Raw genomic sequence first — 13,638 nt, 5'->3', positions numbered from 1 at the left:
TTAATTGCTTTGTATTTCTAATCATCGATTTATTAATGTTTTAGAGCTATTTTAGACTTATTCCAAGTTACTTATATTTTAGTCGATATTAAGCTATTATTATTTGTATTTTATCATTTTATTGTATTTCTATTCTATTAATTGTACACCATTGTGATGGTTTAATTACTGATGTGACGGTTTATAAAAAAAACAAATAAACCATAAACCAGTGTGTCCTGTCACAGGGCTCATTCGCCCACCACAGTACCAAGGGCTTATTATCATGCCACGCATTACAAGCTCAAAGAGAAGGGGCAGTAGCAGTGGATGAGAAGGGTTAAATGTATCTGCTAACAGGGCATTAAGCTGTTGGATTTAGAAGTGGGGAAAAGTGGTTGTAAATGGTTCTTCTAAGAAGGGGATGAAGTATATATAACTGTTGAATCCTCTAGTCACCTAATTTTTCCTGGATAAATTGCAGCTATCTCAGTCTAGCTGTGCAAGCCAATGTACCCTGATTTAATCAATGATTTTTCCTATTCTATTTCTTGCCTTGACTACTGGTAATATCAGAAAATAAAAGTTTTGTTTGTTTGGAATATATTCTCAGTGTGAGCTCTATTCATAGGGGCCGATGCAATATAGTGCGCTTAGCCTAGCACACAGCTTTATGTGTGGTTGGACGCGCATTTTGGATGGACCAGATTAACTCCCAATGCGTCCAAAACGCGTATCCAAATCAGCCTGTAGCTAATAGTGCTCATCACATGTAAATGCCATGTAGATGAGGCTATTAGCCAGTACCCCCAATGCAAAAAATCACTGTGCGCCCGAATTGCACGTTTTAACACGCAAAAATTAACATCAGCCCGCAGCTGGTGTTAATTCTTGATGTGCCCCAAGCTTCCACAGAAAAGCAAATAATACTGCTTTTCTGTGGTTTCTCCTACTTAATATCATCGCGCTACTAAGTAGGAGGAACCACAGAAAGCAAAGCAGCATCATGAAAAAAAAATAGTCTTGACGGTGGTCAGGTTAGGAAAATGGACGCTCATGAATTGAGCATCCATTTTCCTAAACCACGCACAGCCATGTCTCATGGGTAACCGATGCCAAGGATACACTAGGGACGCACAATTGATACCTAAAGCATCATTTTTAGCACAGCACCTCATTAACTTATTGAATTGCGTGCCCAGGAGAGATGGATGGGTGTGCATTTTCTACATGCTTTTATTGCATCAGCCCTATAGAGAGGATACTCGTTGTGAGAGCTCTATCCAGTTAAGTTCAGCTGCATACCCTCCATCCCTCTGGGCCTGGGTCCACTACACCCTCTGCTTGACCCACATTCCCTCAGAACCCTTCCCTAGAGATTGGCACTCGGATCACTCAGGTGCTAGACCCTCTCACAATTCATGCGCCTACTCTTGGGAGGGGGGTGGGGGGGGTTACATGGGTAGGATGTGTTGAAAAATGGAAACAACATTGGTCTAATGCATTTTACTTCCAGGATATAAGGCAACAAAAGGTGAACATTTTGAAAGTGGGTGTAGATTTTCTACAGCTACAGCTACTGTTATGTTGCTGCTATAGCTGCTGTTTCTCCCAGGATTATACAGAATTTTCCTGCTCATTCTTGTCAAATCTTTGATTCTGTCTCTCAGCTCGGGAACATCTGCATCTCGTCTCTCTTTCTATTTTGCACGGCAAAGGAGGAAATGCATTTCTGTTTCTATTTCTCCGCTTTTACGCCACCTGGAGAGTCAGGCTTCTTGGGTGTCTCCAGTTCAATTTTTGCCTGCAGGATTCTATTTCTCATTTGTATTCTTATTTTGTGTTTGCTGAGGGTCTGTCTGTATTCTGCATGCGTGACCGAGGTGAGGGATTCTGCTAGGGTCCAGTTTCTGTGTAGGGATCGATAACAATCCAGCTTGATTTGTTTTCCTGGTGTTCTAGGGCAAGTTGAAATTTTGCAGACGTCCCCAGAAAAGAATGATCATAAAATCTCTATATAATTGTGGAGAAGAGGAGTCACAGCAGCTAGAGCATGAGGGGAGATATGATAGAGGTCTATAAAATAATGCGGGGAGCAGAATGATATATGAGAATCGGTTGTTTACTCTTTCAAAAAGTACAAAGACCAGGAGACACATAATGACGTTACTGGGTAATACATTTAATATTAATTAGAGAAAATATTTTTTTACTCAATGCATGATTAAGCTCTGGAATTTGTTGCCAGAGGATGTGGTGAAAGCTGTTAGTGTAGCTGTGTTTAAAACATGTTTGGACAAGTTGCTGGAGGAAAAGTCCATTAATCATTATTAAGGTGCAGTTGTAGAAATCCACGCCTTATCCCTGGGATAAGCAGCTTGGAATCTCTCTACCCCTTGGAATCCTGCCAGGTACTTGTGATCTGGATTGGCCACTGTTGGAAACAGGCTACTAGACTTGAGGGACAACACAGAGCAAAATCCAGGGCTTTCTTACTTCACTTCTGTACTTTGTAATTCTTTCCTTTGCACCCTGCTATCTATTGCTTTGGCAACACATGTTCAAATTGTCATGCCAATAAAGTTTCTTGACTTTGAAAGGAAAAAGGTATAAATGCCAGTTCTACACTGACTTCTCCACCGTCACCATCTTGAATATCTGCTGTCTTTCCCTCTGTATAAAGTATTGAAGGACATTTGGAGCGCATGGTCCCATCCCCAGCTGAAAGCATCTTGCAGATTCAGGTCTGACCGGATGTTAGCGATCCCAAGATTACACTGGGATGGAGGACGCTTTTACAGGACAGAGGTAATTAACAGGACCCAGCTACGCAGAGTTGTCTCCCACTTTGCAGTGTCAAGGAACATCAGATGGACAGACGGGGAAAGCTCTCTGCCTAGTTCTTCTGGTTTGCGACTAATTATAACAGAATATGTGGCTTGATTCTGAGCAATATGACGGGGGTAGGGGATAATACCCTGGAAATGCCTCTTTTACCTACAACTCTTTGGAAAGTCCTTGTCAACCAATTCTTTCGCAAAAATATTAGCTAAAACCTCAAAAAATCCTATAATAAATATGTTATTTTATAACAGCAGTAATAAAAACAGATCACAGCAAGTTAGGTACAATTCACAATTATCCTCTTGGTTTCCATTTAGGACAGGAATTCCACAAGGATCTTCACTCTCTGCAGTTTTATTCAATCTATGCCTTTCACCTTTCTAAACATTTAGCTGGTTTGGAACTTCATTATTGTATCTATGCTGATGACATACAGTTTTTCTTCCCAGTATCACCAGATTTGTTGACTTCATTTGGCTTACTCACCATCTACCTATCAGCAATCAATACCTGGCTCTCTCATAATCAACTCACATTAAATATCTCTAAGATGGAAATAGTCTATGCAAGAATGTAAACAAATCAATTCTGTCTCTCTTTTCATTCACAAAATATTCCCATTCTCAGTCAGGCAAAAAACTTAGGAGTAATACAAGGTATTACTCTATCATTGAATCCACAGGTCAAAACTATCATCCAAAAATCATGTTGGAGGCTACGAATGATTGGTAGGTTTAAGCCTTACTTAGAAGCCACAGATTTTCACATTCTACTACAGGCTCTGATGGTCACATAGATTTATTACTGCAATTAAATCTATTTAGGAAGTCAGTGGCATTCCGGAGACCCTTGGCACACCACTGATTTTCCGCATTATGTTATAAAATAGAACATAAGAACATAAGATATGTCATACTGGGTCAGACCACGGGTCCATCAAGCCCAGCATCCTGTTTCCAACAGTGGCCAATTCGAGTCACTTGTACCTGGCAAATACCCAAACATTTGATAGATTACAAGCTACTATTGCTTATTAATTACCATCATAGCAGTTTATGGATTTATACTCTAGGAAATTAAACCCAATTACACTAACTGGTGTAACCACATCCTCTGGCAATGTATTCCAGAGCTTAACTATGTGATGAGTGAAAAAGAATTTTCTTCGATTTGTTTTATATGAGCTACTTACTAACTTCATGGACTGCCCCCTGGTCCTTCTATTGATGTTACCCAGGTAGAGAGTCCATCAAGTTAGGTTGAGAGAACATTGCACAAATCTCATCTTTGGGTGAGTTTCCTCACTCCGAAGGTCATCAAATCTTCACAAGAGTGCACTGTCTGTTCATACGTCGCACTCTGAATGTCAAAGTGGCCCCTAACCCCTACACTATTACCTAAACCTCACCTCGAGTAGCTATATAGAGGTATAAATACCTACCTAGTAAGAGGGCCTTATAGCTAGCCTCTCTCTCTCTCTCCCTCCCTCCCCTAGCAGCTTAAAATGCTATGTGCAATAAAGCCATATTGCACAGCTTAACACAAATGAAAAAGGTGTAGTTAAAGCTGTGCAATATGGCATTGCAAAGCCAGCCCACTTGGCCAGAAATCCCAAACTCCTCCCCTTTTCCTAATGTGCATCGCACCATGCGTTATGGTGTTTTCGCATGCGTTTAAAAGTGATTTTTGCATGCGAAAACGCCTTATAGCACTTTGATAAATGACTCCCTTAGCTTTACAATTCCCATCACTCCCTCAGAAATCCCCTGAGATTATCCCATGCTTTCCTCAGTTCAGATACTTGTTCCATGCAACCACCCCCTTCCTATAAAGAAATATTTCCTGAGTCTACCCCCTTTCCCCCTCTTCCCATGACCCATCATTCTAGAGCCTCCTTTCCATTGAAAGAGGTTCACCTCCTGTGCATGGAAACCTTGGAGATATTTAAATTCTCTATCACGGGGCTTCCCGAGCCTGCCTTGGGACCCCACAGTCAGTTGGATTTTCAGTATATCTGCAGTGAATATGCATGAGATAAATGTGCATGAAATTGAGGCAGTGCATGGAAATCCATCTCATGCATATTCATTGGGAACATCCTGAAAATCTGGCTGTGGGGTCTCCAGGACAAGCTCTGTCATATTGTTGCGACCGTCGCTGCCAGACGTCTCCACTCCGCCCACCTTACCTCTCTGGCGGCTCCCTCTTTGGTTGATGGAAGTTTGACTGCCGTGGCGTCATTTTGCCGACCTCCTCCGGCGTCCCCGGACCAGCTAGACGCTGCCTTCCGCCATGTTCTCCTGAGGCCTAAGGGCGCACGCACGGCCCCAACTCAAGTACCAGCTGTGGAGCGAACCTCAGGGGCGTCCCCCTGAGATGACGTCATCATCGCCAGATATTTAAGGTCTCTTGTTTTGCTAGCTAATCGAATTAGCAATGGGTTTCCTACCTAACTGCCTCCAGGTATCGCTGCGGATGGGATTCGCTCTCTGCATACCTTGCTACTCTGCCTCCTCGGTCTTTACCAGGGGTACCCGCTCCTCGGGGGCCTCGCTCTCTCTCTTGCTTTTCAGGTCGCAGTCTGGAACTGGTACTCGCTCCTCGAGGGCCCACGTTCCCAGACTTCTGCCAGGAAGTCACCGCTGCCTACAACACCAGTGAGTTACTCACTCCCTCTCAGAGCTTTCCCTGGAAACAGGTACTCGCTCCTCGAGGGCCTAACTCATTCAAACACCTGGACTACTTCTAGAGACTATTGTGTGAGTGTTACCATCAAGGCTCTGTTCCTGAACTCTGCATACTCTGCCTACTCACTATCTCAGTTTCTCTACAGCTCAACCATCCTGGGATCACTGTTCCAGTATCTGAGGGACTACAGCCCAGCCGGGCACGTCCAGCTCACTACTGCCACCTCTGGTGGTTCTTTAAAACAGTTTAATAAAAGAACTAAGGGGCGGATTTTCAGAGCCCTGCTCGCCTAAATCCGCCCAAAACCGGGCGGGTTTAGGCGAGCAGGGCCCTGCGCGCCGGTGAGCCTATTTTACATAGGCCTACCGGCGCGCGCAGAGCCCCGGGACTCGCGTAAGTCCCGGGGTTCTCCGAGGGGGGCGTGTCGGGGGCGGGCCCGGTCGTCGCGGCGTTTAGGGGGCGTGTCGGCAGTGTTTTGGGGGCGGGTACGGGGGCGTGGCTACGGCCGGGGGCGGTCCGGGGGCGTGGCCGCGCCCTCCGTACCCACCCCCAGGTCGCGTCCCGGCGCGCAACAGGCCTGCTGGCGCGCGGGGATTTACTTCTCCCTCCGGGAGGCGTAAATCCCCAGAGAAAGGTAAGGGGGGGGGTGTAGACAGGGCCGGGCAGGTGGGTTAGGTAGAGGAAGGGAGGGGAAGGTGAGGGGAGGGCGTTAGAGGATTCCCTCCAAGGCCGCTCCGATTTCGGAGCGGCCTTGGAGGGAACGGGGGTAGGCTGCGCGGCTCGGCGCGCGCCGGCTATACAGAATTCATAGCCTTGCACACGCCGATCCAGGATTTTAGTGGATACGCGCGGCTCCGCGCGTATCTACTAAAATCCAGCGTACTTTTGCTTGCGCCTGATGCGCCAGCAAAAGTAGGCCTATTCGCGTTTTTTGAAAATCTACCCCTAAGTGTGTGTCTGTCTCCCAACTCTGAGCCTGACCGGTGGTCCCTCTCGGGATCTTCCCCCGTGGGCGTGGTCATCTGCCACCGGTCCAAGGATCCACCCAGAATTATCACAAATAATAACACATATCTCTTCTATCTCGCCTTTCCTTCAGGGTGAACATGTCCAGATCTTTAACTTTATCCCCCTATGCTTTAGAACGAAGAACAGAGACCATTTTAGTCATCACTATATCCGGACTGTCTCCTACCAGTTTATTATATGCTTTTGAAGGTGCAACCTCCAGAATTGTAGAGAAGAAGAAAAAGGCATCTAAAGGTCACCCCAGATGACATTTGAATCCCCAGTCCTTGGCTTAGGAAACTAGGACCTTACCCATTAGGCCACTCCTAAGGGCACCTCCTTGCTAGTCTCATCAGGATCCCCAGGCAAAGAACACTCTCTGTGGTTTTGGCCCTCCTTCCTTACAACCAAAGACTTGCTAACGTTCCAGTGCAGCTGCTGGAAGGAAAGGCAACCGTCCAGGAGAAGATACCAAGGAAGAAAACCCCTTCCGGGCCCAGTGGATGCTGTGTTCAAGGGCCCCCAGCAGCAGAGGTGACCGGCGTTGCTATTACTCTCTCCAATCTCACGACCTTTGCCTGCGTAGATGCGGAGTTTCAGGAACAGAGTCCCTGGGCGGTTGCAAGAAGTTAGCCGTTCTTTAGGAAGGCTGTGAAAACCTGGCTATATTCCATGAACTTTCCCTTTGATGGAAGCTGGGGGGTTCTAGTTTTCGTGGCACTGGGTTCTTGCCATGGGAACTGCTGGGTGGAACATTCTTGATGGCAGAGAGTGGTTCTTACGCAGAGGGAGGAGAAGCTGGGGTCATTCAATCTTAACGATATTGTTTGGGGACCCCCTTTGTTTTCATTGTTACGAGACTGTCTTTAAAATGCGTTGTAAATCTCTGTGTGTTGTCTGACAAGGTACAGCGATAAATAAATAAATAAATAAAGTGTGGCCAGAGCCATCACAGTATCGGATGAGCCCAGCATAGGTAAGATCTGTTGCCAAATGTGTCTTAAGCCTTGGTTGTACGGGTGGTGCCATATCCCCCTGAGCAATCTGCATATGTTAGAAGCCGCCAGAATAGACTGGCCCATTGGTTCAGTGGCAAGTGCCACCGTCATGTGGAGGTCCCAGTGGGGGGGGAGACAGGAATCTGCCTTCTGGGTCTTTCAGGGATGCTGTGGAAGCAAAGCTCACAGCCCCTTGGGGGGTGGGGTTGGGGAGGGAGTCTCAGCCATCACTCAAGGGCAACACGTAGCGACCACACTCAGGGTCCATGGTAGCTGGGTTCTGGAAGAATCTGCAGTTTGTGGCCCCCTTGCAGAGGACTGTTGCCATCATGGCTGGGCTTTGAGTGGGGAAGGAGCTTGAAAAATAGGGGGTGAATCCCCGAGTAGTGGCAAGTGAAGGCTCATGGAAGCGTAGCCCAATAGAGGCTGATTCTGATTGAGCTGGAAGCCCAAAAGGAGGAGCAGAATACTGCTGGGCAATTAAAAAAAAAAAAAATGAAGTGTTCAGATATTGCCAATGCAGCCAGGTCCGTAGCCCGGCCCTTCAGTCTTCTGTGCAGCCTGCAGGGCCCTCCTGAGCTACGACAAAAGGGGCATTTAGCGTCCAGTTCAGCAGCATGGCTGTCGTGGAAAAGACATTCGATTATTGCCATCAAAAACAGCGAAAAATGATTCCATGTGGAAGGAGAATGTTTCTTTTGCTAATTAGGCACAGGAAACCATTTTATTTCAGCTGCTTAATTTATTCAGAGGTAATTGTGTCCGGCTTCATCCGATCCAGTATAAATATTCTCCCTGCTCTGGTCGGGCCCGAAAGAAAATGTTATAAAGGACAGAGGAAAATTCTTCATATGTAGAATCACAGAAGAGTAGGTTCTTTGGTCACATTAGCCCTTGGTATCATGAGGCTACAGCTTAAAATATTCGCTCAAGCCCAGCCAAGAGGTTAGGTGTGTGGCATCTATACCTGCTCCGTTTCCACAGACACTACAGCCAACATCCAGTCAAACCCTACCCAAGGATCAGGTGTGCAGCATCTACACCTGCCCAAGTTCCACAGAACCTAGAGCCGGCATCCAGAGACTAGGTGGGCACCGTCAATACCTGGCCCATTTCTACAGAATTTACAGCCAACATCAGGTCAAATCTTACCCAGGGATTAGGTGTGCAGCATCTACACCTGCCCAGGTTCCACAGGACCTACAGCCAGCATCCAGTATAACCCAATACAGAGAATGTTTGTTAGGGATGTGCATGGCCAAAGATTTTGTTTCTTTTTGTTTTTGTTTTATTTTTAGGGGGGGGTGTTGTTTCTTTAGTTTTGTTGTATATAATTTTTCATTTTTACATTTAATATTGTTTTTAGTGTGTACTATTTGAGTTAGTGCATGCTATTTCAAGTTAGTACACTCTAATTTGATTCAGTGCCTAGTAATTCAGAACAGTGCACACTAAAACCAAAAAATAAAATTGTGTGAATTTTTTGTCATTTCATTTAAAAAACGTCATGAAACGATATAGATGTCAACATTGTCTATGTCATTTCATGTTATTTTTAAAATGAAAAAAATCCATGTAATTTTGTGTATTGTTTTAATGTGCCCTAATTCAAAATAGCGCACACTGTCTTGGAACAGTGTGCACGTTGTCTATTTTTTATTTTTATTTATTATTAAATATTTTTGTGAAAGCACATCCCTCGTTTACATCTGCCCCGGTTCGACAGAATCTACAACAAACAACTGGTCAAACCCAACCCAGAGATTAGACGTGTAGCAATTCTCCAGAACCCACAGCCAGCTTTTGTCTCTGGAAATCCCTGCCCCAGTTCTCCAGAACCTACAGCCAGCTTCCAGTATAACCCAGTGCAGGGACTAGGTGGGGGACCATCAACACCTGGTCCGATTCTGCAGAGCCTACAGACAGCAGCTGGTCAAACCCAACCAAGAGACCGGATGCGCAGTGTCTCCACCTGCCCCAATTCCAGCCAATATATACGGTCCAGCCCAGAGGTTCGATGTGCAGCCTCTTCACATGCCCCACTTCTACAGAATCTACTGCCAAGGCTTTTGCAACATCTGCCCTTGGTCCACAAAGCCTGCAGAGAATGTGCATTCCAGCTTGCTGGGATGGAGGGAGGGAGGCAGCAATCTTTTCACAAGAGCGCACATGTTCACAGGGACACAGCCACCCCCCCACCCCCATCCCCTTTGCTACCGCATCTTTGAAGGGGCATCCGATTGACACCCATACACACATTCTTCTCCTTCACCCAGAGGTGCCCAAGGGGGTAAATCTGGTCCCGTCCGCATTGTGGAAGCTCTGTTTACTGCCTGTGCTCCCTGGATTTAGAACTGGGATCTTTCTCCATCTCTTAACATTCATACTTTAATTGCATTTTATTGGGTAAGTCTGAAGGGGGTGCAGACAGAGCCAGAGATGCAGTGGGAGAGGAGCCTTCCAGACACATAGGGAATTTTACCACAACCCACCAAGAGCCCGTTTTCCCTCCACAACCAATAAGGCTGCTAGAACTCTGCATTATTAACACAGAGTTCAAATGTCTTGCAGACTAATTTTCCTGTTCTTTTAGGTATACAAAGCCCGGCAATTTTTTTTTTTTTTATAATTAATTATTATTTTTAGCAGCCCAGTCTGTCAGCACAGCCCTCCTAAACCAGCAAATAGCACTGCCAGGCAGTGGACAGGAACATGGACAGGATGTTTCCCGTCCATGTTCTACCTTTGACTGCTCTTATTTCACATTCTCCTTTCTTTCCTTTCCTGCTAAAACCTTTTTTTTTTTTTTTTTACTTTTTTAAGGGGTTTTTTTGTACAGTGAAAGAGGTCCACCCTTGTCAAGGTATCCTTCTTGCAGCTTTGCACGTCTGTAGGGAAATGTGCCATGGGCCCCCACCCGTGCTCTGGATAACAGGCCACCTTCGCTGGCCAGCCCTTGGTCCTGGCCAGTGGATTTCATGATATTGGGGACAAAGCTGAAGTTCGTGTCCTGGCTGTAACCTAACCTTTGGTCACACCAAGATCCCTAATGATGCAGAGGCAAGATAACAAGCAACAGGAGCTCTCAAAACTTTGCATGCGCCTCTCACCTCTGGAAAAAAAAATACAGATCAAACCTAAGATAAAACAAAATCATTTGTTCAGGGTTGGAGGTGTTCAGAAGGCCGCCCCCTCCCCCCCCCCCCCCCCCCCCGCATGTTTTACAATTATGTCAAAAACAGAAATGCAGCCACCTCTTGGGTAGAAAAAGTCTGACTACCAATTTTGTTGTCTGATCTGTACTCAGGGGGAGGGGGAGAGGAAGGATGGGCAGGGAGTTTTGTTAACCCTTTGGAACCCATGCACCTTTGAAAAGCCCTGTGGAAACCAGTGATGGCTCGCCCAGCTGGCAGGCCATGAAAGGGTTCAATGATTTTCCTCTGAGTTGCTGCTGGAGCATCCTCCCCATGCCCAGAACATGTAGGATTTTTTTTTTTTTTATGGGCACCAGACATTTGGGTATTTAAATCCAGATTTTTTTTTGTGTCTGCAAAATCCCTGTGCCTTAGCAAATATAATGGTCTAATGGGGGAGGGGAGCAATCAAATACACATAATATGAAAAAGCTTAAAACTGAAGCTTACCCGCACCCGCCACCCAGCACAAATATCTGCAGAGACCCCCCTCCCGCCTATCTGATCCCCTCTGTATTCAGCACATCTCCTCCTGGCATCCTCCCCACTGAGCCCCCAGGGCCACTAACCGGGGCTGGGGCCGGGCCACACACAGGCAGAAGCGCCAACCTGCCACCTGCTAGGTAAGGGTGCGAGATCCTGCAGAAGTGTGGCTCCCCCTTCCCCATCACAGGCAGTTCCCAGCATCAATAAGCAGCTCAGTATTCACTACAAACCCAGCTCCCCAGCATCTACAATTACATTTCTTTCTCCATGTGGACACGTATGGAAAAACAGAGAGTGAGCCATCTACAGATATATATATATATATATATATATAGCTAGATACACACACACACACACACACACACACACACACACACACATAGAATAACAAACCAGACGGCAGCAAAGCAGTCCAACGTTTAAGTGACTGGAAATGCCAGCTGAGGACTTACCGGTCAAAGGCAGAGAGAGCAGGATGGGAAGTCCCTGGACCTCAGCGCCCCAGCCTTGGAGAGAAATCGCTAATATTCAGAGCGCCCTCGTCGATATTCCCAGAGAAAGCAGCCTCCCTCCCCCCTCACACACTTTATTTCTAAGGATGATGATTGTTATTATTTTTGCAGACGCCTCCTGGAAAATCAAGAAGGGCCACTTGGCTTTCCAGTTTGCAGGAGGGGCATTCAATTGGCCGCTTCCTGGCGGAGCCGGTCAGCGCCCTGCAGAGCCCGGGTCAGAGCGGGCCACTGCTTTCCCCGCAAGAGCCACGCGGGGAGGGATTACGGAGCGCCAGATGCAGCCAGATGTGGCATTCTGCAGAACGCCAGCCGCCGCGCGTCCCTCTCTCTCCCTCCGCAGACACAGGCGCGCGCGCGCGCGCATCCGGACGGACAGGCTCTCACGCCGATGGGGGGGGGAGCCCCCCGCCAGCACGGGAACCCCGAGCCGTGCACAAGTCATCATCTCCAGCCCTAGCACAGAGCCGGGCTCAGCTCCCTGGCTCCAGCTGCAAACATCTCATTAGACTAATGCATTCAGCACGGGCAGAAAACGCGGTTCACCATAGCTACAGCAATGAATTTCTATTAGGGTGACAGCCTCAGCCACAGCATGTCCGGAAAAGGGGGGGGGGGGGGGGGGGGGGTGCAGGAAGAGACGCACAGACAGATAAACAAGCAGACGCACTCACACCCATACACAACTCGATACACACATGCACTTCCTTTCTATCGGCAGCTCGGTTATGCTCCACTACACAAAATGTCTTCATCTAGCATGTTCTGCTATTATAAAAATAGAAAAAGAGAGGACACCTTTTCCTATTTCTTCTGTCTAGAGATCACTCACGTACACTGCAAAACTGGTCATAGTATGACCTGGATTGCAATAACCTGGGTGTGGGGGTGTGTGTTGGCGGGGGGGGGGGGGGGGGGGGGGGGGGGTTTAAGGGACCATCCTTTGTTGCTGCAGAAACCAGATTGTCACCCCCCCCCTCCCCTTTGTCCCGTTCCCACTGCAGTTTGGCCCACGCATGAGCACCCACCATGCCACCGTCACCCGTGGAAACAAGTGTCCACCACCGCTGAGGCTGCTGCAGGAGGCTAGAGAGGACACCCAGGCCTCCCTGTCTGTCCGTCAGCTCTCAGGGCGTCCGTGGTGGTTAACCATCTGCTAGGATGGCTGAGGGCGAGAGGAAAACTCCAGCAGTGTGACCCACCCAGAAATAGGATGTGATGAGAAGTAATGGTTCAGATAACACCAGAGAGTGAATACATCACATAGCTGATGCCATAAAAATTAGAGGCACCTCCAGTTCCTTCTTTTCCCTTGGCCCCGTGTATTATCCAGGATCCTGCTCCCTCTTGTATTCATGGTATTACTTTGGTGCCACACTACCTTATCAGTACGCCTATAGCTCTTCATACAAGCAGAACTGTGAAGTGGGGGGATTTGCATCTCAGTCTACCCAGAGTATCCTGCCAACTCATGCCCGAGCCCAAGTTGTTACTGGCCTAAGTACAGTAAGGGAGGCAACCACTGGCAGTTACCTGCCCACCCCATGCTAAGGAGTTGGGTGCAAAGGGCAGAGAACTGCATTTTTGGGTTTCAGGCCAGACTGCAGGTCAAACACTTGTAGGAACACAAGGCCTGGATGAACAGGCACAGTAATGGAGGACAGAGGTCAATCCCAACTAGGGACACAAGGCCTGGATGAACAGGCACAGCAATGGAGGTCAAACACTGGTAGGAACAAAAGGCCTGGATGAACAGGCACAGCAATGGAGGTCAAACACTGGTAGGAACAAAAGGCCTGGATGAACAGGCACAGCAATGGAGGTCAAACACTTGTAGGAACACAAGGCCTGGACTGACAGGCAAAGCAATCGAGGTCAAACACTGATAGGAACACAAGGCCTGGATGAACAGGCACAGCAATCGAGGTC

The 13,638-nt window shown here is 47.4% G+C and overlaps 1 protein-coding gene across 1 annotated transcript in view; it reads right to left on the bottom strand.

Moving 5' to 3' along the window:
* The window catches only part of SCML4 (Scm polycomb group protein like 4), a 193,912-nt gene extending 182,086 nt beyond the window's left edge, over positions 1 to 11,826 (bottom strand). Inside the window, exon 1 of the mRNA XM_029595315.1 lies at positions 11,650 to 11,826. The gene's annotated coding sequence lies outside the window, so the exon portion shown is untranslated. The remainder of the gene's footprint in view (positions 1 to 11,649) is intronic.
* Between the last annotated feature and the right edge of the window lie 1,812 nt (positions 11,827 to 13,638).

This window comes from Rhinatrema bivittatum, chromosome 3 (genome assembly GCF_901001135.1).
Source record: "Rhinatrema bivittatum chromosome 3, aRhiBiv1.1, whole genome shotgun sequence".
In the NCBI taxonomy this organism is placed as follows: Eukaryota; Metazoa; Chordata; class Amphibia; order Gymnophiona; family Rhinatrematidae; genus Rhinatrema; species Rhinatrema bivittatum.
Note: the sequence above shows the minus strand (reverse complement) of the source record. Positions and strands in the feature narration are given on the sequence as shown.